The sequence below is a fragment of the Aotus nancymaae genome, unplaced genomic scaffold, assembly GCF_030222135.1.
Source record: "Aotus nancymaae isolate 86718 unplaced genomic scaffold, 86718_ANA_hifiasm-v0.15.2.pri h1tg000075l, whole genome shotgun sequence".
Taxonomy (NCBI): Eukaryota; Metazoa; Chordata; class Mammalia; order Primates; family Aotidae; genus Aotus; species Aotus nancymaae.
Window position 1 is genome coordinate 5363567 of NW_026988490.1, and position 26260 is coordinate 5389826.

Below are 26260 nucleotides of genomic sequence, written 5' to 3' on the forward strand. Positions count from 1 at the left end.
CACCTCACACACCACATTCTACTACGTGTATACCATGCCCACCTCACACACACCACACACACCACATACACACCACACACAACACACATCATACCCGCCTCACACACACCACATACTACTACATATATATCATGCCCACCTCACACACACCACGTACACACGACACACAACACACATCTTACCCACCTCACACACACCACATACTGCTACATATATACCATGCCCACCTCACACACCTCATACTACTACATATATACCATGCCCACCTCACACACCCCACACACTTAACCCATATACAGCATACACCACACACATACTATGCCCACCTCACACACACCACACGCATATCTTATACACACCACGCACGTCATACCCACCTCACACACACCACACACATACCCCATGCACACCACACACAACACACATACACACCTCACACACTAAACACCACGTATAACCACGCCCACATCACATACCCCACACACTTAACCCATATACAGCACACACACACCACACACATACTATACCCACCTCACACACATACCCCACACACACCACACTTATCATACCAACGTCACACACCCCACACACTTAACTCATATACACCACACAACACATATCACACCCACCTCACACACCACACACTGCATACACAACATGCCCACCTCCACACCCCACAAATTTTGCCCACATACACCACAGACATACTATACCCACCTCACACACAATACACACATATCATACCCATCTCACACCCCAGGCACGTATCATACCCAACTTACACACACCACACACATACCCCATACACACCACACACAACAGACATACCCACCTCACACGCTACACACCACGTATACACCATGCCCACCTCACACATCCCACACATTTCACCCATATACACCACACACACACTACGCACATATCATATCCCCCTCACACACACCACACACATAATATACCCACCTTTCACACACCACACACCACATATATACCATGCCCACCTCACACACACCACACACTTAACCTATATGCATTATACACACCCACCTCACACACACCCATATACACTACACACACACCACACACATATCATACCCACCTCACGCACCACACATACCCATGTACACCACACGTATCATATCCACCTCACAGACACCACACATACCCATATACACCACACACACCACACACATATCATACCCACCTCACACGCCACACACACATCATACCCACCTCAGACACGACACACACTTAACCCATATACACCACACACATCATACCCACCTCACACACACAACACACTTAACTCTTATACACTACACACACACCACACACATATCATACCCACCTCACACACCTACCTCACAAACACCCCATATACACCATAGAAATACCATAACCACCTCACACATACCACATACCACATGTACATCATACGCACCTCACACACACCACACCCTTAACTTATATACACTACACACACACCACATACATATCATACCAACCTTACACACATACCCCATACACACCAGACACTACAGATACACCATGCTCACCTCCCACACTCCACACATTCAACCCATATACACCACACACATGGTACACACGTACTTCATACACTGTCACACACCACACATAAAACCCCCACACACGCCATATACAGCACACACATACCACGTCCACCTTGCAAACACCACACACATACTTCATACACACCACGCACTGTTCACAGTTACCAGACGCCACGCATATACCCGATACCCACCACACCCAGCTTATATACACACACCGCACATACCACACTCACCACATAATACCCCACATGCACACACCATACGCATTTCTTTTTATTTTTTTGAAACGGCGTTACGCTCTTGTTACCCAGGCGGGAGTGCAATGGCGCGATATCGGCTCACCGCCACCTCCGCCTCCTGGGTTCGGGCAATTCTCCTGCCTCAACCTCCTGAGTAGCTGGGATTACAGGCATGCGCTACCATGCCCAGCTAATTTTTTGTATTTTTAGTAGAAACGGGGTTTCACCATGTTGACCAGGATGGTCTCAATCTCTTGATCTCGTGATCCACCCGCCACGGCCTCCCAAAGTGATGGGATTACAGGCGTGAGCCACTGCGCCCGGCCACGCATTTCATATACGCCACACACACTTCATAAATACCACGTACACACCACACCACACTCCACATACATATTACATCACCGCACATTCCACACAGACAACTTATTCACACTATAAAGATACCACACGCACCATACAATGTCATACATACATATACCATACACATCTTATAGGCACCACACACCCCATACAGACCACACACCCGTCATACAGCCACACACGTTACACACACCTCATATGTACCACACACCACAAAACTACACCATGCATAGAAAACATACACACACAACCCTTCCACACTATATCACACTTCACACACACCACACACACATATCACATTCACATCACACACCACATACCACAGACCGTACACAGAACACTCCACACACCACACTCTCCAGAATGCCTCACCAGCATGCACATGTACGCACCCCACACACTCCCGACCTACCACACCACGCACACTGTATGTCACACACACACCACAGTCTTGCACCACCCACATTTGCATGCAAACTACTCATTTTGCATCCAGACTGCTTGAGTGAAACTGAATGGTTTAGTTTTCCCCAAGTTAATACTGCTCGTCTACACGCCACCGGCTGTCCTGGCTTGCACGTCCCCTGGTCCCGCCCTTCCTGGGTAAGCGCCACCTCCTGTGTTTCGGGTATCTCTGGCTGTGCCCTGTGGCGTGCTCATGTCCTAATCACATGGGAGGCCCCAGTGGCTGTTTTCTTGGCGGAGACTGGCCTGTTTGCCACCACTCCTGAGGCCCAGAGCAGCGGCTGGTGCGGGAAGTTCTACTTCCTTCCCTCCCCACGGGACATTTTGTCTCACGTCTGACATCTCCCCAGCTAGAAGAGAGACCCTCAAAGATGCGCAAGTGGGTTTCATTATAATGCTGGTGAATAATCAATGCGTTTTGGTAAAAAACTCAACCGGTACATACATCTTCAATAAAGTAAAATGTGCATGGCCCCTCTGCTCCCACCTTTCTCCCCTCCCCTCCCCTCCCCTGAGGACACGACTGACAAGCCTTTGGGGAGCTCCCCCTTTCTGTGTGCCTTCACGTCCGTGTATGGGCTGGGGAGTGTGTGTGTGTTCTCTAGCCATCTTAACGGAGCTGGAACTGGGATCTACACACGTGCACTGACTGTGTAGCTCACTTGCCATTTTCCCTCCAAAACAGGACTTTAAGATCCCTGACTGTAGTGCCTGTTGCCCTGCCTCTTTAAAAACGCCATCGACTCTTGGAGCACACGAACTCTTTCATTTATTTAACCATCCCCTTATTTATGGGTACTTTGGTTGTTTCCAGTTTTTTAAAAGATTACCAGCTGGGTGCAGGGGCTCACTTCTGTAATCCCACCACTTTGAGAAGCTGAGGCAGGTGGATTCCGAGGTCAGGAGTTCAAGACCAGCCAGACCAATATGGTGAAACCCCGTCTCTTTAAAAAATGCAAAAATTAGCCAGGCGTAATGATGCGAGCTTGTAGTCCCAGCTACTTCGGAGGCTGAGGCAGGGGAATTGCTTGAACCCGGGAGGTGGAGGTTGCAGTGAGCCGAGATCACGCCACTGCACTCCAGCCTGGGTGACAGAGTGAGACTCTGTCTCAAAAAAAAAAAAAAAAAGATTGCTGCAATGAAAACCTTTAGCTGTCATTTTTCATCTTGCTGTGGGAGAACGTGGTGGGAGATGCCGTGGTGGTAGAGTGGCCTGGTGCATGGCCAGGCTTTGTGTGGTTCTGTGTATTCTTCCCAGTGTTCCTTTCTACAGTGATTGCCTCCGGGAGATGACGACTGTGTTAGTGCCCACCATGGCCCACCAGAAGTGTGAGAATGTGGGGAGCGGCATGTTGGACCACAGGGCAAGACCAGGCCCTGTCCTGCAGTGCCAGGAGCCCAAGAGCGAGGACGTGGAGCGGCCATTGGAGGCCATGTACCTGAGGGCCTGGAGCTGGCCGCCCTGTGGCCAGAGAGCCCCATGCCCGAAGAACAGGAGTGCCACAACCACAGCCCCGATGGGGACTCCAGCTCCAACTATGTGAACAACACCTCCAGGGAGGGAGGACACTATGACGAGGACCTTTCTGAGGAGGAGGAGAGGGCATCACCTACTACGTCCGCTACTGTCCCAAGGGTGACGGCTACCTGGAGGGCATGGACTGCAATGGAGAGGAGTACCTGGCCCACACAGCGTGCATGCAGTGGATGGCGACGAGTGCCAGGAGGCCATCAGTGGAGTAATGGACGGACTCGGCAGGCCCACACCCCCAGGGCCACAGGGCTGAAGGCAGCCAGGACTACCTGGATCACTACCTGCCCATCCGGGAGTTTGAGCCCTCCGTCCTAGAGGCCCGTGACCAGAAGAAGATGGGCCCCACTGTCCCAGCAAAGAGGGCTACCAGAACTACTACCCGGCAGAGGCCAATGGGAACACTGGCACCTCCCCCTATTGCCTAAGGTGTGGGGATGGGGACCTGGAGGACCAGGAGGGTGACATCGACCAGATCGTGGCCGAGATCAAGATGAGCCTGAGCATGGTGAGCATCACCAGCGCCAATGAGGCCAGCCCTGAGCATGGGCCTGAGTCAGGGCCTGGGGACTCTGCAGAGGCCTGCCTTGCCAGCAAGGCCCCAGCAGGCACGAGGCGAGGGCCAAGTCACTGTGAACCTCCCTTCCAAGGCCAAGCACCACGGAGATCCCCAGAGAGGCTTCAAGCCCAACACCAGGACCCCAGAGGAGAGGCCGAAGTGTCCCCACGAGCAGGTAGGACCCTGGCTGTCCCAGAGAAGGGAGCAGAGGGGCCTGAGAGCAAGGAACCTCCTGGTAGAGGCCTCGCAGATGCTGAAGCGAGGGGGTGGGAGGGGTGGGTGCCTTGCAGTTCTAATGGTGGCTGAGCACTTCACTGGTCCAGTTATGAAGCATGTTGTGTGAATGCTCCGGCCACTCTTATGCTCACCCCTCAGACTCAGGAGTGAAGTCTTTCTGAGGGCTGATTGGCCACTGATGTTTCACAGAAGACTCCCCTACTCCCACCCTAGAAGAGAGTCCATTTCTACCCTGCTGCCCTGGATCTACTCATGGTGGGGCAGTGTCTGTGGGAGAGTCTGTCGATCTTCAGGAGTGTACTCAGACCAGCAGGGCAGTGGCAAAGACGTGGGGGCGCTGCTGCTCACACACTGCCGTGGCCAGTGGTGGGTGGCCTGGTGGCTGGGGTGGGGGCCCCCGTGCATTTCACAATGGAAGTGTCTCTAAAAGCCTGGGGACCTTGTTCTGATGGGCAATTAGCCGTGAATAACTATTTGGAAAAGGATTTTTTGAAAGTTTGACAAAACCTTAAAAAACAAATGCTAATGAGGGCAACGGATGTTAGCATAGCTGTGTTTTCTTTAAATTATAGCAGAGTCAGCGTGCATTCTAATAAACACATTTGAAAAGCTGCCTTCCAAAAAAAAAAAAAAGCCTCACTGTGAGTATATAAAGAAGATGTGATTGATTATTGGACTTGTGTAAAGGGACTTCTATTTGTCCAGTTACGTGGACTGCTTTTGGAGCGGGCGGCGGCTCCTCGGGACTGCAGCGCGCTGCAGCAGCTCCGCACCCTGGCCAGGTAAGCTGGGGGGCTCAGGCTGTCTGACTCGCAGGCGGTGGCAGCCTGGGGTCTCCTGCGGCGCTGGAGGCACCCGGACGCGTTGGGGGCGGCCGGAGGTTGCGGCCCCAGTGCTCTGGAGCACTGCCTTGTGTACTCGGCGGAGCTGCGGGGCAGTTGTTGCTGGGATCTACGGAAGCAGCCCAGCGGCCCGACTCCTCTCCTCTGGGCCACGTCCTGCTCCCACCAGCGGTGGAGGGAGTGTGCAGCGGGTACTAGGCGGTGGCTCCTGCATCCCTGGGTTGGGTGGGGGAGCCTGGCAGCGAATGGCCACCTGGTGCCGGCTAGAGGCTGTGTCTGGGGGTTGGAGGGCACTCGAGTCCCACCGCCCGGCTGAGTGGGCCGCTGGTGGCTGGTGCATTCCTCCATCCTCACTTGGCACTGGCGTCGATTCCCAGTGCTGGGTGGCAACTCGGTTGGGGTCGCCTCTGGGTTCGCTGTCACCGGAGAACCTGAATCTGGATCTTTGCCCCCTTCCCTTTTCCTTTATAATAACGCCCAGAGAGAAAAACTTCTCAGTTAAAAGACCCCACACCCCGTTGCCCCTGGGCTCCAGGCACCAGGTTGGGGGCACGGGAGGTGGGGGGCGGGACCTGCCCCTGGGCCGGGCCCCTTTCACAAGGTATGCACTGCCTGGCAAGGCTGCTGGTGGTAGATCTGGCTGCAGATGGTGAAGGAGAACATTGAGGACAGTTCCCTGCCCTTTGGCTGTGCTGAGCCCATCTGGAGTGTTTCTGGTTCTAATCAGAAGTGGAACCGTTTCAGTGCATCTTAGAGGTTCACGTGAGTGATGAACTTGGGTGGAGATGGTGACACAGCTTGTTGTCTCCTCCTAGGCTCTTAGTGCATCCAAGATCTTGAGCTGCCAGGGGCCTGGCCACTCCCACCCCGAGCCCTACCTTGGCTGAGCTGGTCACTGCTGCGTGTCCCGGGCTGCCGGCCTGCCTGTCATCTGCAGTGCACAGGTATGCATGTGTACATGCACCACACACATATCATGCCTGCCTCACACACAGCACACCCATACCTATGCACACCACACACATCATACCCACCTCTCACACACTACACACATGGTATGCCGACCTCACTTACACCACACACACATACGCCATACCCACCACACACAACATACATACCCACCTCACATATACCACACACATACCCCCTACACACCACACACCTAACTCATGTACACCACACACACCCCACATACATACATACTCACCTCACACAGTCCATACACACCTTACACAACACACGTACCCACCTCACAGAGCACATATACACTATGCCCACCGCATACACACCACACACTTAACCCATATACAGCACACACACCACACACATACCGTGCCCACCTCGCACACACCACACACATAGCCCATACATACCACACACTACACACATATCATACCCACCTCACACACCGCACACTACATATATACCATGCCCACCTCACACACCCCAGACACTTAACCCATACACACTACACGCACAGCACACACATATCCCCACCTCACTCACACACCATACACTTAACCATACCCACCTCACACACATACCCCATACACACCACACACAAAAAAGTCATACCTACGTCATACACCACACACCACATATACACCATGCCCACCATACACACCCTACACACTTAACCCATATACACCACACACACACCACACACACCATACCAACCTCACACACAGCATACATATATCATACCCATCTAACACACGTACCCCATAGACACCACACAACACATTTACTCACCTCTCACACCACATATATACTATGCCCACCTCGCACACCCCATACCCTTAACCCATGTACACCACACACACACCACACATACCATGCCCACCTCACACACACCATACATTATATCATACCCGTCTAACACACATACCCCATACACACCACACAACATATATCACCTCTCACACCACATATATACCATGCCCACCTCACATACCCCACACCCTTAACCCATATATACCACACACACACGGCACAGACATATCATACCCACCTCACACACCACACACCACATATATTCGTATCCTCCTCAGACACACCACACACTTAACCCATGTACATCACACACACTACACACGTATCATACCCACCTCACATGTATACCATACACTTCTCATACCCACCTCACACACCACACAGCACATATGCACCATGCCCACCTCACACACCCCACACATTCAACCCATATACACCACACATATTCCACCCACATACCATGTCCACCTCACACACACCATACACATATCATACCCACCTCACACACACCACACGTGTATAACAACCACGTCACAGACACCACGTGTATACCGTGCCCACCTCACAGACACCAGCCACTTAACCCATACGCCCCACACACACACCGTACACACCACACATATACCCACCTCACACACACGACACACATACGCCATACACACCACGCACAACACACATGTCATATCCACCTCATACACCATACCCTAGATATATACCATGCCCACGTCACACACATCATACATACATCATCCCTACCTAACACACATACCCGTACACACCACATACAGCACACATACCCACCTCACACACCACTTATATACCATGTCCATCTCACACAGACCACACACTTAATGCATATACACCACACACACCACACATACTACCATGCCCACCTTACACACATTATACACATATCATGCCCACCTCACACACCAGACATCCTTAACCCATATACAACACACACCACATATATACCATGCCCACTTCACATACCCCACACACTAACCTTTATACACTACAAACAAAGCACACACATATCATATCCATCTCACACACACCCCACACACCGCAGGTACACCACACACATATCATACCCACCTTACACACCACACACCACATATATACCATGCCCACCTCAGACACACCACACACCATACACATATCATACCTTCCTCACACACATACCCCATACACACCACACACAACACGCATATCATATGCACCTCACACACCACAAAGCACATATACACCATGCCCACCTCACACACAGCACATACTTAACCCATGTACACCACACAGACCCCACACACATACTTCATGTACACCATGTCCTCTCCACACGTACTACACACCACAGATATACCTCATACACACCACAGACAGCATACACACCACACATACCATGTAATACCATACGTACACAACATACAGATTTTGTAAACACCTACACACCCTATACATGCCACGCACCTTACACACTTCATAAATTCCACACACACAGGACAGCACACTCCACATACATGTTACATCATCCATACAGCACATCACCTTCCACAGACGACTTATTCACACTACACAGATACCACACACACCACGTAATATACATACATACACCTTACACACCTAAGACACACCACACACACCCCATACACACCACACACACCCCATACATACCACACACTACACCATACACACTACACCATACACACGAAACATACACACTCAACCCTTCCACAGTACATCACACTCCACACATACCAGACATGCATCACATACACCACAACCACACGCTATACACAGTATATTGCACACACTCACCCTCAAGGATGCCCTGCCACCACACACACACACACACACACACCCCACACTTCTTACCCACCACACTACACACTGTATCTCACGCACACACCACACAGCCCCGGCCACACAAGCTACCCGTTGAATGAAATGGAATTATTTAGTTTTCCCCAAATTTATACTGCCCATCTGGGCAACCTCAGCTATCCTGGCCGACACATTCCCTGGTCCCACCCTCCCTTGGGTCAGCACTGCCTCCGGTGTTTCTGGCGTCTCTGGCTGTGCCATGGGGTGTGCTCACGTCCCGATTGCCTGGGAGGCTGGCCCCTCTGCCCCAGTGGCCACCTTCCAGGAGGAGACTGGCCTTTTTGCCACCTCTCCTGACGCCCAGAGTGGCGGCGGATATGCGAAGTCCTGCTCCCTCCCCTCGCTGTCTGCCCTTCCCCACGGGTTGTTCTGTCTCAGTGCTGACATCTCCCCAGCTAGAAGAGGAGACCCTCAAAGGCGCACAGGTGGGTTTGATTATAATGCTGGTGAATAATCAAATACGATTTGGTAAAAGACTCAACCAGTACAAACATCTTTAATAAAGTAAAATGTGCAAGCCCCCTCTGCTCCCACCTCTCTCCCCTCCCCTCCCCAGAGGACATGGCTGACAAGCCTTTGCGGGCTCCCCCTTTCTATGTATGTTTGCATCCGTGTATGGGCTGGGGAGTGTGTGCGTATTCTTTAGCCATCTTGACAGAGCTGGAACTGGGATCTACACATGTGCACTGACTGTAGCTCACTTGCCATCTTCCCTCCAAAACAGACCTTTAAGATCCCTCACTGTAGTGTGCATTGCCCTGCCTCTTTAAAAACGCTGTCAGCTCTTGCAGTACGCGAACTCTGCCGTCATTTATTTAATCATTCTTTTATTTACGGGTACTTAGGTCGTTTTCAGTTTTTTGAAAGATTGCTGTAGTGAAAATCTTCAGCTGTCATTTGCTGTTGCTGTGGGAGAATGTGGTGAGGTGCTGTGGGGGTGGAGTGGCCTCGTGTGTGGCCAGGCTTTGTGAGGTTCTGACTCTGTCCTTCCCAATGTTCCTCCCATACTGGCTGCCTCCTCCAGGAGATGATGGCTGTGTGAGTGCCTGCCATGGCGCACCGAAAGTGTGAGAGCGCGAGGAGTGGCATGTTGGACCACAGAGCAAGGCCGGGCCCTGTTCCCCACGGCCAGGAGCGAAGACAAGGAGCTGCCCTTAGAGGACTATGTGCCCGAGGGCCTGGAACTGGCCGCCCTATGGCCAGAGAACCCTATGTCCGAGGAGTAGGAGTGCTACAGCCACAGCCCCGATGGGGACTCCAGCTACGTGAACAACACCTCCGAGGAGGAGGAGGAGGGCATCACCTACTACATCCACTACTGCCCCGAGGACGATAGCTACCTGGAGGGCAGGGACTTCAATGGGGAGGAGTACCTGGCCCACGGCACGCACCCCGTCTACACTGACACGTGCCAGGAGCATCCACACTACACGCCTCCTAACTGGACCAACCAGTGAAGAGCTCAGCCACCATTAGAACTGTAAGGCACCCAGCCCACCTCACTTCAGCATCTCCGGGGGCTGTACCAGGTGGTCCCTTGCTCTCAGGCACCTCTGCTACCTTCTCTGGGTCAGGAGAGTCTTACTGTGGGACAGGAGAGGAGTGGCTGGACTAAGCGGGCCTGCAGCCCCATAGCCACTGTGCTGAGGGCAGCCAGGACTACCCGGACGGCCACCTGCCCATCCTGGACAGAGGACGAGCCCTCTGTCCTGGAGGCCCACGACCAGGAATAAGATGGCCACGACTGTCCCAGCAAAGAAGGCTACTAGGGCTACTACCCCACAGAGGCCAACGGGAACACTGGTGCCTCCCCGTACCACCTGAGGCATGGGGACGGGGACCTGGAGGACCAGGAGGAGGACATTGACCCTATCATGGCCGTGATCAAGAGGAGCCTGAGCATGACCAGCATCACCAGCGCCAGTGAGGCCAGCCCTGAGCATGGGCCTGAACTGAGACCTGGGGACTCTACAGAGGCCTGCATGCCCAGCAAGGCCAGCTGCAGCCCCAGCAGGCATGAAGCGAAACCCAAGTCACTGAACCTCCCTCCTGAGGCCAAGCACTGTGAAGACCCCCAGAGTGGCTTCAAGCCCAAGACTAGGACCCCAGAGGAGAGGCTGAAGTGGCCCCACGAGCAGGTAGGACTCTCCTGTCCCAGAGAATGGAGCAGAGGGGCCTGAGAGCAAGGGACCCGGCTCTGCATCTCTTCTTATGGAGGTGCTAATTCATCTTGAGAGCTCCACTCTCCTGACCTAATTGCCTCCCAAGGGCCTCACCTCCTAACACCATTACATTGGAGGCTAGGATTTCAACATATAAATTTTGAAGGAACACATTCAGTCTATAGTACATAGAAAGTAGTTTCTTAAATAAAGTACTGAAAGTGGCTGGGTGTGGTGGTTCACACCTATAATCCCAGCACTTTGGGAGGCTAAAGCAGGAGGGTTGCTTGAGCCCAGGACTTCCAGACCAGCCAGGGTAACATAACAAGACCCTGTCTCTCCATATATATGTATGGAGAGATAGGGTCTTGTTATGTTATATATATACACACACAAAATTAGCTACTTGGTCGGCTGCATGCCTGTAGTCCTGGCTACTCAGGAGGCTAAGGAGAGAGGATCACTGGGGGCCAGGAACTTGAGGCTGCAGTGAGTTGTGATTTAGCCACTGTACTCCTGCCTGGGCAACAAAGTGAGAGTCTGTCTCAAAAGAAAAAGATATTAAAAGAATAAGCTCAAAAGAGAAATGGTGATAGATTTGATTTCGCCAAAGTATTAGACTTCTTTTCAACCAAAAATACCACAAACAAAGTTTAAAGAGAAACTGTAGATCAAGAGCAGATATTTGCAATTCATATAATCGACAGAGGATACATATGTAGAATATTTAAGGAATTCTTATAAACTAATATTTTTAAACGTCAGCCAACCAAAAGAAAAGTGGGCAAACAATATAAACACGTAATTCATAGAAAAGTTACAGGCACAGTGGTTGTGAAGCCTGTGATCCCTGCACTTTGGTAGGCCAAGGTGGGCAGCTCACCTGAGATCAGGAGTTTGAAACTAGCCTGGCCAACATGGTGAAACCTCATCTCTACTAAAAACACAAATTAGCTGGCTATGTTGGTACGTGACTGTAGTCCCAGGTACTCAGGAGGCTGAGGCATGAGAATCGTTTGAACCCAGGGGCAGAAGTTTCAGTGAGCCGAGATTGCACCACTGTGCACCAGCCTGGGAAGCAGAGCAAGATTCCATCTGAAAAAAAAAATAGAAAAGGAAACTTGAAGGATCTGATCTGCAAAATAGCAAGAGATTTAGCATCAATAGGAATGAGGGAATTGGACATAGAAATGACAAGGATAGGCTCATGCCTATAATCCCAGTACTTGGGAGGTTAAGGCGGGTGGATCACGAGGTAAGAGATGGAGACCATCCTGGCCAACATGGTGAAACCCCATCTCTACTAAAAATATAAAAATTAGCTGGGCGTGGTGGTGCGTGCCTGTAATCCCAGCTACTCAGGAGGCTGAGGCAGGAGAATCACTTGAACCAGGGAGTCAGAGGTTGCAGTGAGCGACGTGGTGCCATTGCACTCCAGCCTGAGACAGAGCGAGACTGTCAAAAAAAAGAAAAAGAAAAAAAGAAGTTAACCAAAACAAAGTTTTCAATAACATGTACAAGTCACGTATAACAAATAGGACATACACATATTAGCTAACATTTAAAAATATGTTTAAAGACATCCGCATAAGTGGTAGAACTATAAAATATTGCACAAGAGTTATGAACTCTGAATTCAGAGGAGTGGGTACCTGGAGGGACTGGTAGCGGAATAAGCCTGTAGGGGGAGGTTCTGGGGGCTTTATTTCATATATAAGTTTGTTTTAGTTCATGAAACCAGAAAGTCTGAAGCAAGTATCACTACATATGAGTATGTTCTGATAACCCCAGAGAGTGGTACCCAGGGGTTTGGCATATGGGCTCCTACACATTTATGTATGTTTGAAATATTTATTTATTTATTTATTCTTGAGACTGAGTCTTGCTCTGTTGCCCTTCACTCACCGCAACCTCCACCTCCCAAGTTCAAGCGATTCTCCCACCTTAGTCTCCGGAGTAGCCGGATTTACAGGCACATGCAACCACGCTGGGGTAATTTTTGTGTTTTTAGTAGAGACAGGGCTTTCACCATGTCGACCAGACTAGTCTTGAACTCCAGACCTCAAGTGATCCACCTGTTTCAGCCTCCCAAAGTGATGGGGTTATAGGCGTCAGCCACTGCACCCGCCCTGGAATATTTGATAATATATTTTATTTTGTTTTAAGGTGTGCCTTTCGGTGAGTGTGCCCAGGAGGAGGATGGCTGTCGAGATGGGCAGGCACCCTCCCTGCTGTGCACCCGGCCCCGTGTCTGGCCTAGCCAGGCCCCAGCTGCAGGCTGACGTCCTGGCCTGGGCTCTGCCCACGACTGCTGCATGCCCTTGTTGCAGTTGCTTGGCAGTGGATGAGCCTGATTTGCTCCACCAGCTGAGGCCCAGGCTGCAGTGGTGCTGGCCAGAGAGGACAGTTAGTGGCCTGGGACCTGCCGCAATCCACAGCCGGAGTCAGAGCCGATTTCCCAGTCTGCAGAGTGAGACAGTGGATCTCATGGTCTCCAAGGATTCATCCAGCTCTGTTTTCCTCGGCCCAGGGTTTGTCCTGAGGCCTGTGGCTGATGCCCTGGGCTCCAGCCTCTCTAAGCAAGGGAGCAAAGCTGAGCAGAAGTCGGCCTCCACATTCCTGGCTTTTTGCCTCCATTCTGAGCTCCCTCTCTCTGGCTTCCCCATCAGTTCTGTGCCCTTTGAGGAGGGGCTTCCCAGAGGAAGAGTTGGCCAAAAGGGGCCTTTATGTGTGATGTGGAAGGAGGAAGGAAAGAGGCAGCCGTTGGCCATCCGCGGTGTCACTGGCCAGGTCTAGGTACATTCTGCCTGTGCACAGCAAGTCCACCACTTGTGACATGGGTTTTGCAAAAGAAAAAAGATGGATTTACAAGGCAGCCAAAGGAGGAAGCAGAAAAACAGCTCTCAAATCCACCTTCCCGGTGATAAGGCTGGGGGTTGTTTCTAGGTTAGGGAAGTGTGATGCTCTAAGATGTGGAGGGAGGTGATTGGCAGTGGGCAAAAATGAAGTAATAGGTTCGTTTTGTGCAGAAGAGGCCAGGCACGGTGGCTCACACCTGTAATCCCAGTACTTTGGGAGGCGGAGACAGGCAGATCACACAGGAGATCGAGACCATCCTGACTGACATGGTGAAACCCCATCTCTACTAAAAATACAAAAAATAGCCAGGCGTGGTGGCACATGCCTGTAGACTCTGGAGGCTGAGGCCGGAGAAATGCTTGTACCTGGGAGGCAGAGGTTGCAGTGAGCCAAGATGGCATTACTGCACTCCAGCCTGGGCGACAGCGAGACTTTGTCTCAAAAACAAAAATGTTCAGAGGAAGGCAGTGCAAGGCTCTTGTCAGTTTCCTGGTACTTCCTTAGCCCTATAGCTTTTGTTCTTGTGGTTACAATGTAGCTGCTGTTTTTCCAGGCCTTGGATTGCCTTCCTGGGAGGGAAAGAGATGATTCAAAGGCCAAGTCTGTCTCTTTTTAGCTGAAAAACATAGATTTCTCAAAAGTTGTAAGATTATACTTCAGTTTTTATCTTTTGGCTGCAAATAAGTTGTGTCACTATTCTCAACTGCAGGGGTGTTTAACTGGGAATGTTGCTTCCTCTGTGTTAGCTCAGTTTTCAAATTTATGAATGGGTACTGAATTTTATCAATTGCTTTTTTGTTTGTTGATTGAGCATTTTTTGTTATCTTTTTATGTTGATAAGGTAGCTTACAGTGATTGGCTTTTGAATGTTAACTCACTGGAAATCAGTCAACTTGGTTGTGATATATGATCAACCCCATTTTATATGTGGTTGAAATGGGTTTACTCGTAGTTCATTTGGTAATTTTGTACTTAGTTCACAAGAGGAAGTGGAGTGTAAGTTTCCTTTCTGGTGATGTCCTATTAGGTTTCAATATGAAATATTAAGGCTATGCTGGTTAAACAATTTGGAAACTGTTTCTTCTCCTGTTTTTGACAGTTTACGTAAGATGTGTGCTATTTCTTCCTTAAGCATTTGGAAAGAATTCACTTCTTAAGCCATGTGAGACTGTAGTTTTCTTTATAAGGTTTTTAATTACAGGTTCAATTACATAAAAATGACCATTCATTTTGCTAAGCCATCTTTGTTGAATCAGTTTATTCGTTTTATCTCAAATTTCAAAGTTTTTCTAATATTTCTCTTTTTTTTCTTTTTTGAGATGGAGTCTCATTCTGTCACCAAACTGAAGTGCAGTGGTACGATCTCGGCTCACTGCAACCTCCGCCTCCCAGGTTCAAGCGATTCTCCTGCCTCAGCCTCCCACCAAGTAGCTGGGACTACAGGTACGTACCACCACACCCAGCTAATTTTTTGTGTTTTTAGTATAGATGGGGTTTTACCACGTTGGCCAGGATGGTCTCGATCTGACCTCATGATCCGCCCGAGTAGGCCTCCCAAAGTGCTGGGGTTACAGGTGTGAGCCACCTTGCCAGGCCTCATTTATCTTTTTAATATTGCTGAGATCTGCAGTTAAGAGTTTGTGTCTCGTCTTTTTTGTTTGTTTGTTTGTTTTGTTTTTTTGAGACTGAGTCTCTCTGTTGCCTGGGCTGGAGTGCAATGGCAAGATCTTGGCTCACTGCAACCTTAGCCTCCTGGTTCAAGCCATTCTGCCTCAGCCGCCCCAGTAGCTGGGACTGCAGGCACCTGCAGCCATGCCCGGCATGAGCCACTGTCACCTTTATCTTCCCTCTCTTCCCACCGCTCATTGTTGCCTGGAAGCTTTTCCCTGCTCCAGTGATCCAAGAGGCGAATGAGCGCGTCTGGTGAGGGGAAGTGGCGGGGAGGGGCCACGGGTCCCTGCCCTTTAGCTTGGGGGCTCGTTTGCTTGGCCCTTATTGAGGTGTGTGGCTCCGCGTGGTTCGTCAGGAGCTGGGCTTCCCAGAGTGAGCGAGCGACAGCAGGTGTCTTAGGCAGCGCACCGGAACAGCCCTGTGCCCTGTCCAGGTAAGCTGGGGGGCCTGGGCTGCCTGACTCGCTGGCTCTATTTGTGGGGTAGACGTGTGCGTATCTGGACAAGAAGGTGGTGGCACGCAGTCTGCGGCTAGAGCGCTCCGAACATTGCCCTCTGGACTCGGCGGGGCCGCGGGGCTGCTGGGCGGCCATTGCTGGGATCTGAGGGTGCAGCCCGGTGGCCCGACTCCTCTCTGGCTGGCTGATTCCCCCTCCCACGACCAGCGGGTGGGTGCAGCGGGGACCAGGAGGCGGTTCTCGCATCCTGGGCAGGGGGCACCGCAGCAAAGGGCCACCGGGCGCCGGCAAGAGGCACTGTCTGGGGGTGCCCGGGCAGCTGGTGCATTCTGTGGCCCCACTTGGTGCCGGCATGAAGTCCTGGTGCTGGGGGCAACTGGGTTGGGGTCGCTTATGGGTTCGCTGCACCCAGGGAACTCGAGCCCGGATCTTCACCCCCTTCCCTTTCCCTTTATTATAAGGCCCAGAGGGAAAAATTTCTCAATTAAACACCCCGTTGCTCCTGGGCTGCAGGCTCCGGATTGGGGGCCCGGCGTGGACTTGCCCCGAGGCTGGGCCCCTTCCCCAAGGCAGGAAATGCCTGGCAAGGCTGCCAGTGGGAAGTCTGGCCGCAGATGGTGAAGGAGAACATTGAGGCCCCCAGTCCCCAAGCAGGGCTCTACGACTGGGCAGTGGGCCTCAGCGTGCCCACGCCTGGACGAACTTTTTTACCTGGCCCGATGCGGAAGGAGGATGTGGGTGAGGACACCTGTGAGGGGCCTGCCCTTCAGGACCCCAGTGGAGAGCAGAGCCTTAGAGGGGCCTGCCAGTGTTAACTTAGTATTTAATGGAAGGAGGAAGGCTTATATTTTTCAGATCTGTTTAGATAAGACCTGGCAGGGACCAGACATAAATCTTGGTTGAGCGCGGTCAAGCACCCCAAACTCCGTATCGGGCCTCTGGCATGTTTTTGGGGTGGGGGCTAAACTGCCTTTGGCCTCTTTAATCTCCTGTGCCTCTTTTTGTTGTTGTTCGTTTTGTTTGTTTGTTTGTTTGTTTGTTTTTTCTATTTTCTGACCTCTTTGAGAAAGGACAGAGGTTTTAGAAATTAGGACCTGGGGGCCGGGCGCGGTGGCTCACGCCTGTAATCCAAGCACTTTAGAGGCCAAGGCGAGTGGATCACCTGAGCTCGGGAGTTCAAGACCAGCCTGATGACACTGAAGTCATCCCCAGTGACTTCAGCATACTTACTTATTTTATTATTAATCTTTTGAGATGGAGTTTTGCTATTGTCACCCAGGCTGGGGTGCAGTGGCACTATCTTGGCTCACTGCAACCTCTACCTCCCAGGTTCAAACAGTTCACCTGCCCCAGCCTCCTGAGTAGTTGGAACTACAGGTGCCCGCTGCCACACCCACCTATTTTTTTTGTATTTTTAGTAGAGATGGGTTTCACCATGTTGGCCAGGCTGGTCTCAAACTCCTGATCTCAATTGATCCACCGGTCTTGACCTCCCAAAGTGCTGGGATTATAGACGTCAGCCACTGCACCTGGCCTCATACTTGTGTATTACAGTTCCGCCACCTGTGCTCATGGTCCCTTTACCTCCTCTGCTCCAGTCACCTCAAAAGGCTGGCCGTAACAGAGAGCCGCTTCCTTTCAGCCTCTCGAGTGCACTTGTCCTTTTCCCTTAGAATAACTGGGACTGCCCCTTATGCTTGCCATAGCCTCCTCTGTTTCCTTGCTTGTTGTTCCTTTTCTACCTCCTGCTCAGTCTGGACTCCACGGTCGGCTCTTTGACCATGCTCCTGCTAGTGGCTTACAGTTCCTGTTCTCCAACTTTCTAATCTACCTACTGTGTCATTCCCCAAGCAGGGGATTCCCCGCCAGCTACTTCTCGAATTCTTAGGCTGGCAGAAGTGGCCTCCACGCTGCCCAGTCAGAGGGGCCTGTTCAGCCAACACAGCTGCCACCCCACTTCCATCCTTCATTCTCGTTCCTTCCAGTTGTCCAGGACCTGCCATCTGCCTGGCCTGGGGGTAGGGAAGAGATGGGGAAAACAAAGGAGGGGTGCAGACATCTGGAGCTCAGCACCCTGGGCTGCCCAGCCTGGGGGAAATTCTCTCCCTCCACTTCCTCCCCTGCTCTGTGCTTCACTTTCTTCCTCCTTGAGGACTGCCTGATTCCCTTATATAGCCATGAAAACGTTTACATCACTAAGGAAATTGCCTTTTTTTTTTTTTTTTTTTTGAAACAAAGTCTCTCTGTTGCCCAGGCTGGAGTGCAGTGGCATGATCTTGACTCACTACAATCTCTGCCTGGCGGGTTCAAGTGATTCTCCCACCTCAGCCTCCCGAGTAGCTGGGATTACAGGTGTGTGCCAGCATGCCTGGCTAATCTTTGTATTTTTAGTAGAGACTGGTTTTTACAGTGTTGGCCAGTCTGGTCACAAACTCCTGACCTCAAGTGATCTGCCCACCTCAGCCTCCCGAAGTGCTGGGATTACAGGTGTGAGCCACCGTGCCTCCCCAAAGAGAGTTGGCCGGGCGTGGTGGCTCACGCCTGTAATCCAAGCACTTTGGAAGCCAAGGCAGGTGGATCACCTGAGGTCGGGAGTTCAAGACCAGCTTGACCAACATGGTGAAACCCCGTCTTTATTTAAAGAAAGAGAAAAAAAAAAAAGAGAGAATCAACAGGGAACTGTTGACCTGAAAGGAAGCTGAAGCAAAATTAAATAGAGAATTTATCTGGGGCTGGGCATAGGGGCTCATTCCTGTAATCCAGTACTCTGTGAGGCCGGGTTGGGAGGATTGCTTGCCAGGAGTTTGAGACCAGCCTGGGCAACATAGTGAGACCCCATCTGTACAAAATATTTAAAAGTTTCCAGGCATGGTGGCTTATGTCTGTAATCCCAGCTACTCAGGAGGATTGGTTGAGTCCAGTAGTTCGAGGTTACAGTGAGCTAAGACCCTGCCACTGTAATCCAGTCTGGGTGACAAGAGCAAGACCTTTTCTCTAAAAAAAAAAAATAATAGTAAGAGAGAGGATCTATTTGGGCCGAGCTAGAGTATTGCAAACTGGGAGCATAGAGTCAGGGTGCCTCAGTCTACACCCTGATTAGTAGCAGTTGTGAGGGAAGAGGTGGGACTTGACACCAGAACAATTGAAGTCCAGCTGAAACAGGGAAGAGGGAAAGCACCTCTCCATAAGATACGCCCACCGGTGCCATGTCAGTTTACCATTGCCATGGCAACACCCGGAAGTCACTGCCTCTTTCCATGGCAATAACCTGGGAGTTAAACTCTTTTCCTAAAAATTTCTGGAAAACCCATCCTTTAATTTGCATGTAATTAAAAGTGGGCATAAACATGACTATGGAACTGCCCCTTATCGGCTACTCTCAACACAATGGCCTGTGGCATACCACTGCCCTGCAGGACCAGTTACAGAGCTGTCACACTGCTGCCTCCATAAAGCTGTTTTCAGCAGCCGGGCGTGGTGGTTTATGCCTGTAATCCCAGCACTCTGAGAGGCCAAGGTGGGTGGATCACCTGAGGTCAGGAGTTCGAGATCAGCCTGACCAACGTGGTAAAACTACAAAACATAAATAATAATAAATTGTATTATTACTAAAAATAATAGCCTCCCAAGATGCTGGGATCACAGGCATGCACCACCACCCCCTGCTAATTTTGTCATTTTAGCACAGACGGAGGTTTCACCATGTTGGTCACAGTCTTCAACTCCTGACCTCAAGTGATCTACCTGCCTTGGCCTGCCAAAGTGCTGGCATTACAGGCGTGAGCTACTGTGCATGGCCAAGAAACCTCTTTTCTATAAAAAATAAAAAAAATTTTGCCAGGTGTGGTGGTACCCATCTGTAGTTCCAGCTGCTCCGCAGGCTGAGGCGGGAGGATTGCTTGAGCCCAGGAGGTCGCGGCTGCAGTGAGTCGTGATCATGCCACTGCACTCCAGCCTGGGTTACAAAGCAAGACTGTCAAAAAAAAAAAAAAAAAAGTTCCTGCTAGTGACTTACAGTTCCTGTTCTCCAACTTTCTATCTACCTACCGTGTCAGTCCCCAAGCAGGGGATTCCCCGCCATCTACTTCTGCAACTCTCAGGCTGGGAGAAGTGGCGTCCACGCTGCGCAGTCAGAGGGACCCGTTTGGCCAACACAGCTGCCACCCCAATTCCATCCTTCATTCTCTTTCTCTTGGGGTCTGGACTGGGACCCCTTTCTGGTAACAGTTAACTTCAGGGTTGGTAAGAGGAATTTACTGACCACAGTACAGATTTGAAAAAGGAAAGTTTTATTATCATAGAAGAAGGAATGCTGCAGAAAAGCGCAGTACAAGAGCTCTGAGTGCGCTGTGGTGGTCTTTTCCTTAGGGATATTTCTGGACCTAAAGCAGGAGTTGAAGGATAACTTGCATGATAAATGATTACATTTTTAGACATTTTGGTGCCTTAATGTTAGGCACCGAACAATGAGTTTTGGCAGTCAGGCATTCCGGAGATGTACAGAAATCCTAGTTACTTCCACATTTTCAGTTGAAAAGAGGCCTGGAACCAGGAAAGTCTAATTACTTCTAAATTCCTCAGGTGAGGAGTTTTTTGTCTCGGGGGGCCTGCTGGATGGTAACCAGGTGATTTTGCTCTCTTATTTATTTATTTATTTATTTATGGACAGCGTCTTGCTCTGTTGCCCAGGCTGGAGTGCGTGGCATGATTATAGCTCTTGGCAGCCTCTACCTCCTGGGCTCAAGCAGTCCTGCCGCCCTAGCCTCCCAAATAGCTGAGACTACAGGTGCAGAACTCCATGCCTGGCTAATTTTTAAATTTTTTGTAGAGACAGGGTCTCTGTATGTTGCCTAGGCCTGCCTGGAACTCCTGGGCTCAAGTTATCCACTCACTTCAGCATCCCAAAGTCCTTTACTTTCTTCTTTGAGATGGAGTCTCACTTTGTCACCCAGGTTGGAGTGCAGTGGTGCGATCTCAGCTCACTGCAACTTCCGCCTCCCACGTTAAAGCAATTCTCCCTGCCTCCGCTGGGAGAATTTATAAAGGGCTCATAAAAATCGATTTTAAATTTTAAAATTAAGATCCCAATAAATAAATTGAGTAAAAGGGCAAGACATCACAGCTCATGCCTATAATCCCAATACTTTAGGAAGCCAAGACAGGAAAACCCCTTGAGCCCAGGAGTTTGAGGCTGCAGTGAGCTATGATTTTGCCACTGTGTTCCAGCCTGGGAACAGAGCAAGACCCTGTCTCTAAGTAAATAATAAGAGCTGCTAACAATTTATAGAAACAGAAACATAAATTTTAAAATGTTTGTTTATATTAGTAATTAATTGCAAATTTTTTTTTAGATAGAGTTTCGCTCTCGTTGCTCAGGCTGGAGTGATCTCGGCTCACTGCCAACCTCCACCTCTGAGTTCAAGTGATTCTCCTGCCTCAGCCTCCTGAGTAGCTGGGATTACAGGCACACATCATCACGCCTGGCTAATTTTTTTGTATTTTTAGTAGAGACGGGGTTTCACCATGTTGGCCAGGCTGGTCTCGAACTCCTGACCTCAGGTGATCCTCCTTCCTTGGCCTCCCAAAGTGCTGGAATTACAGGCGTGACCACTGCGTCTGGCCTAACTGCAAATTAAAACATCTTTTTTACCAGACTAATGATGAGAGCTTTATAAAATTGTTTTAATTACTTTTGATTAGGGTGCAGTCGGGTACGCATTCCTTATGGTACTTGCTGTTGATAGTACACAATGATACAAGCTTTCTAGGAAGTTTTTTTGCAGCATGAATAAAAGGACTTGCAAATGTTTTTGACTCAGTAATTGCCATACTAGGTCTCTTATAAGGAAATAATCAGAAACACATGCAAAAATATATGATAAGAATAGTCAGTACAACAAAAAAGAAAATCAAAGTGTCTAAAATTAAATAAATTATTATAAAATTACAATAGGACCGTATCATGAAAAAGATTATTCAACCATTACAAATAATGATTATAAAGAATTTATAATGACATGGGAAGATTCAACATACATTGCAGTATGTGAAAAATCAGGACATGGACCTACATTTATTATGTTTGCAACCATATAAAAATATGTGTACAATATATTCATATGTAGCAGACACTCTGCTGAAGATGTAACTTGTGAGTTTTATTTTCACTGCTCTTCCAAAGAATGCCAGAAACTCTGCCCCTGGGTAGCTGGCTCCCCACGGAGCGACCTTTCATCTAGGGAAAGTAAAAGGAATTTAGCTATTTGGAAGGGGTGGCTCCCCAACTGGAGACAATCAGGCCCTATTGTCAGGGAAGGTGTGGGGGAACGTTGACCTACCTTTATGTATGAAAGGGGACCCCAACGATGCCCAAAAGCCTATTGGAAGTCTCTCTTGGAGGAAGTTTGTAGCTCTATGGTCCAGGAAGGAATTAGAACAAGCCCATTTGGGAATGATAGAGGAGTTAAAATTTTAAAAAGTAAAAGAACAAGCCCAGTCTGGTTTAAAGGTTGAAAACACCTGGGCAAGAAAGAAAACGTTATTGTCTGGAATGGGTGTTCCTCTGAGCCAGTCCGGACATAGTGCTGGGGTTGGGGGCAGGCTTGCGGGCCGAGGCTGGTGCGGCCTCTAAGGACTGGGCACTAGGAAGGAAGCCCTGGGAACTGTAAGGACTCTGGATTAGCTGGTGCTGGGGGAGTGGAATTCTTCCTCTCTAGCCGGCAGTTATGGGCGTGGTGGGAACTCGCAGCAGCAGCAAACAGTGACACCTTGTGGTGGCCACGAGCAATGACAGAAACAGCACGGACCCGCGCTAGGGACTCCTGGGCTCCCCTCCGATGGGGATCAAAGTCCACAGGACTCTGCATTACATACGCCTCAGGTTCCTGGGCTATCCCAGAGAAGGAGCAGCTCTAAGAGTTGGTAACTGGCTAATTCAGTGGTTAAAGGATAGAGCTAGTTTTAGCTTCATTTATTTTAGGAAAAGTTTTATATGCATTCTGATTGTTATGGTACAGTTGGCCACTGCTGGGGCTCAGAAAACAGTACCCTAAAATGAGAACCTCAGCAGCAGCCACACAAGAAATTGTTTCCTTCTGACTTTCTCCTGCGCGCCTGTCTCTAGGTACCATTCTCCCTCGAGGTTAGCCACAGAAATCAAAGCCCCTTTTCCAAAAGTCAGCCATAAAACACAATTAAGCCGGGCGTGGTGGCCCACACCTGTAATCCCAACACTTTGGGAGGCCGAGGCAGGTGGATCACCTGAGGTGGGAGTTTGAGACCAGCCTGGCCAATTCTACTAAAAATACAAAAATTAGCCAGGTGTGGTGGCAGGCGCCTGTAAACCCAGCAACTGGTGAAGCTGACACAGGAGAATCACTTGAACCTGGGAGGCAGAGGTTGCAGTGAGCTGAGATCGCCCCACCGCACTCCAGCCTGGGTGACAGAGCTACACTCCATCTCAAAAACAAAAAAACAACAAAAAACTACTCTAATTTTCCCTCCACCTTTCTAAGACAAACTGCCTATAAAGAAACTCTCTGGGCCGGTCGCGGTGGCTCAGGCCTATAACACGAGCACTTTGGGAGACGGGACACACGGATCACCTGAGGTCAGGAGAGCAGGCTGGCTAGTGTGGCGAAACTCCATCTCTACTAAAAGTAAAAAATTAGCCAGCCATTGTGGCGCATGCCTGTAGTCTCAGGAGGCTGAGGTGGGAGAATCGCTTGAACCTAGGAGGCGGAGGTTGCAGTGAGCTGAGATCACGCCACTGCACTCTAGCCTGGGTGAAAGAGCAAGAGTCAGTTTCAAAACAAACAAAAAAAATAACCAAAATGAAATTATCTGCTGGGTGCAGTGGCTTATGCCTGTAATCCCTGCACTTTGGGAGGCACAGGTGTGAGAATTGCTTGAGCCCAGGTGTTCAAGACCAGCCTGGGCAAAATAGGGAGATCCTCCGTCTTTCCAAAAATAGAAATTAAAAAATTAGGCTGGTGTGTCGGTGCACCCCTGTGGTTCCAGTTAATTGGGAGGCTGAGGTGGGAGGATTGCTTTAATCCAGAAGGTTGAGGCTGCAGTATGCCATGATCATGCCACTGTTCTCCAGCCTGCTGACACAGAAAGAACCAGTCTCAAGAAAAAAAAAAGTTACCTGACTTACCTTGTTTGACAGTAGATCAAAAGACCTCAAATCACTGGAGGTCCCTGCCCCTCACCCAGAAGGGAGGAATGCTGCAGAGAAAGCTAAGAATTTGGATAGGCAGGCCTGGCTGGATTTCCCCACTCAGTCTGTGAGCAGGACCCTTTTTGTCCAGTCTTTTATTTTTTTATTTTTTATTTTTATTTTTTTTTTTGAGATGGAGTCTTGCTTTGTTGCTCAGGCTAGAGTGCTGGTCTGGTGTGATCTCAACTCACTGCAACCTCTGCCTCCCAGGTTCAAGCAATTCTCATGCCTTAGCCTCCTTAATAGCTGGGATTACAAGCATGTGCCATCACGCTCAACTAATTTTTGTATTTTTAGTAGCGACAGAGTTTCGCTATGGATAGAGCTATTTTAACTGGGCTGAAATATATCTCATTGTTTTTGCCATGCATTTCCGTTATGAGTAATGAGATGGAGGATTTTTTCATAACTGTTGGCCATTTGTATGTCTGATTTTTTTTTTTTTGAGATGGGGTCTTGCTGTCGCCTAGGCTGGAGTGCAATGGCACGATCTCAGCTCACTGCAACCTCCGCCTCCCGGGTTCAAGAGATTCTCCTGTCTCAGCCTCCGGAGTAGCGGGGACTACGGGTACCCACCACCACATCTGGCTATTTTTTTTTGTATTTTTAGTAGAGACAGGGTTTCATCATGTTGGCCAGGCTGGTCTTAAACTCCTGACCTCAGGTGATCCACCTGCCTCAGCCTCCCAAAATGCTGGGATTACAGGTGTGAGCCACCAAGCCTGGCCCGATATTTTTTCATGGCTCTGCAGACTTCGTTAAACCTAAGCATAAAAATGGGCAATTTCACCTATATCTTTGAGTCTTCATCAATTGTATACTTGTTAAATAAATTTGTACTTTTCTCCTATTAACCTGCCTTCTCCAGGTTGATTTTTCAGCGAAACTTCAGAAGGCCAAGAAAAACTTAACCTCTTGGCCTCTGTACCATATGCAATACACATATACATTTAAAAAAAAAAGGCTGGTCATGGTGGCTCATGCCTGTAATCCAGCACTTTGGGAAGTTGAGGCGGGCAGATGACCTGAGGTCAGGAGTTCGAGACTAGCCTGGCCAACATGGTGAAACCCTGTCTCTACTAAAAATACAAAAATTAGCCAGGCGTGGTGGAGTGCACCTGTAATTCCAGCTATTCTAGAGGCTAAGGCAGGAAAATTGCTTGAACCTGGGAGGTGGAGGTTGCAGTGAGTCGAGATCATGCCACTGGGTGACAGTGAGACCATGTCTCCAAAAATAAATAAATAAATAAAAGCATGCAGAAATCAACCTCATTTTTAAAAAATGGCTGAATAGAATTCCAAGGTATAGATAGATGTTCCACACATTTTAAAGCTAGGCCTCTGTCCACAAACATTTAAATAATTCGATTGTTTTCCTTTTTTTTTTTTTTTTTTTGGTTATAAATATTGCTGTAATAAACAT

General features: G+C 49.7%; 1 pseudogene; it reads left to right on the forward strand.

The window, feature by feature from the left end:
• The first annotated feature begins 220 nt into the window (after nt 1-220).
• Nucleotides 221-15830, forward strand: LOC135271102 (amyloid-beta A4 precursor protein-binding family A member 2-like; annotated as a pseudogene).
• The last annotated feature ends 10430 nt before the right edge of the window (nt 15831-26260 follow it).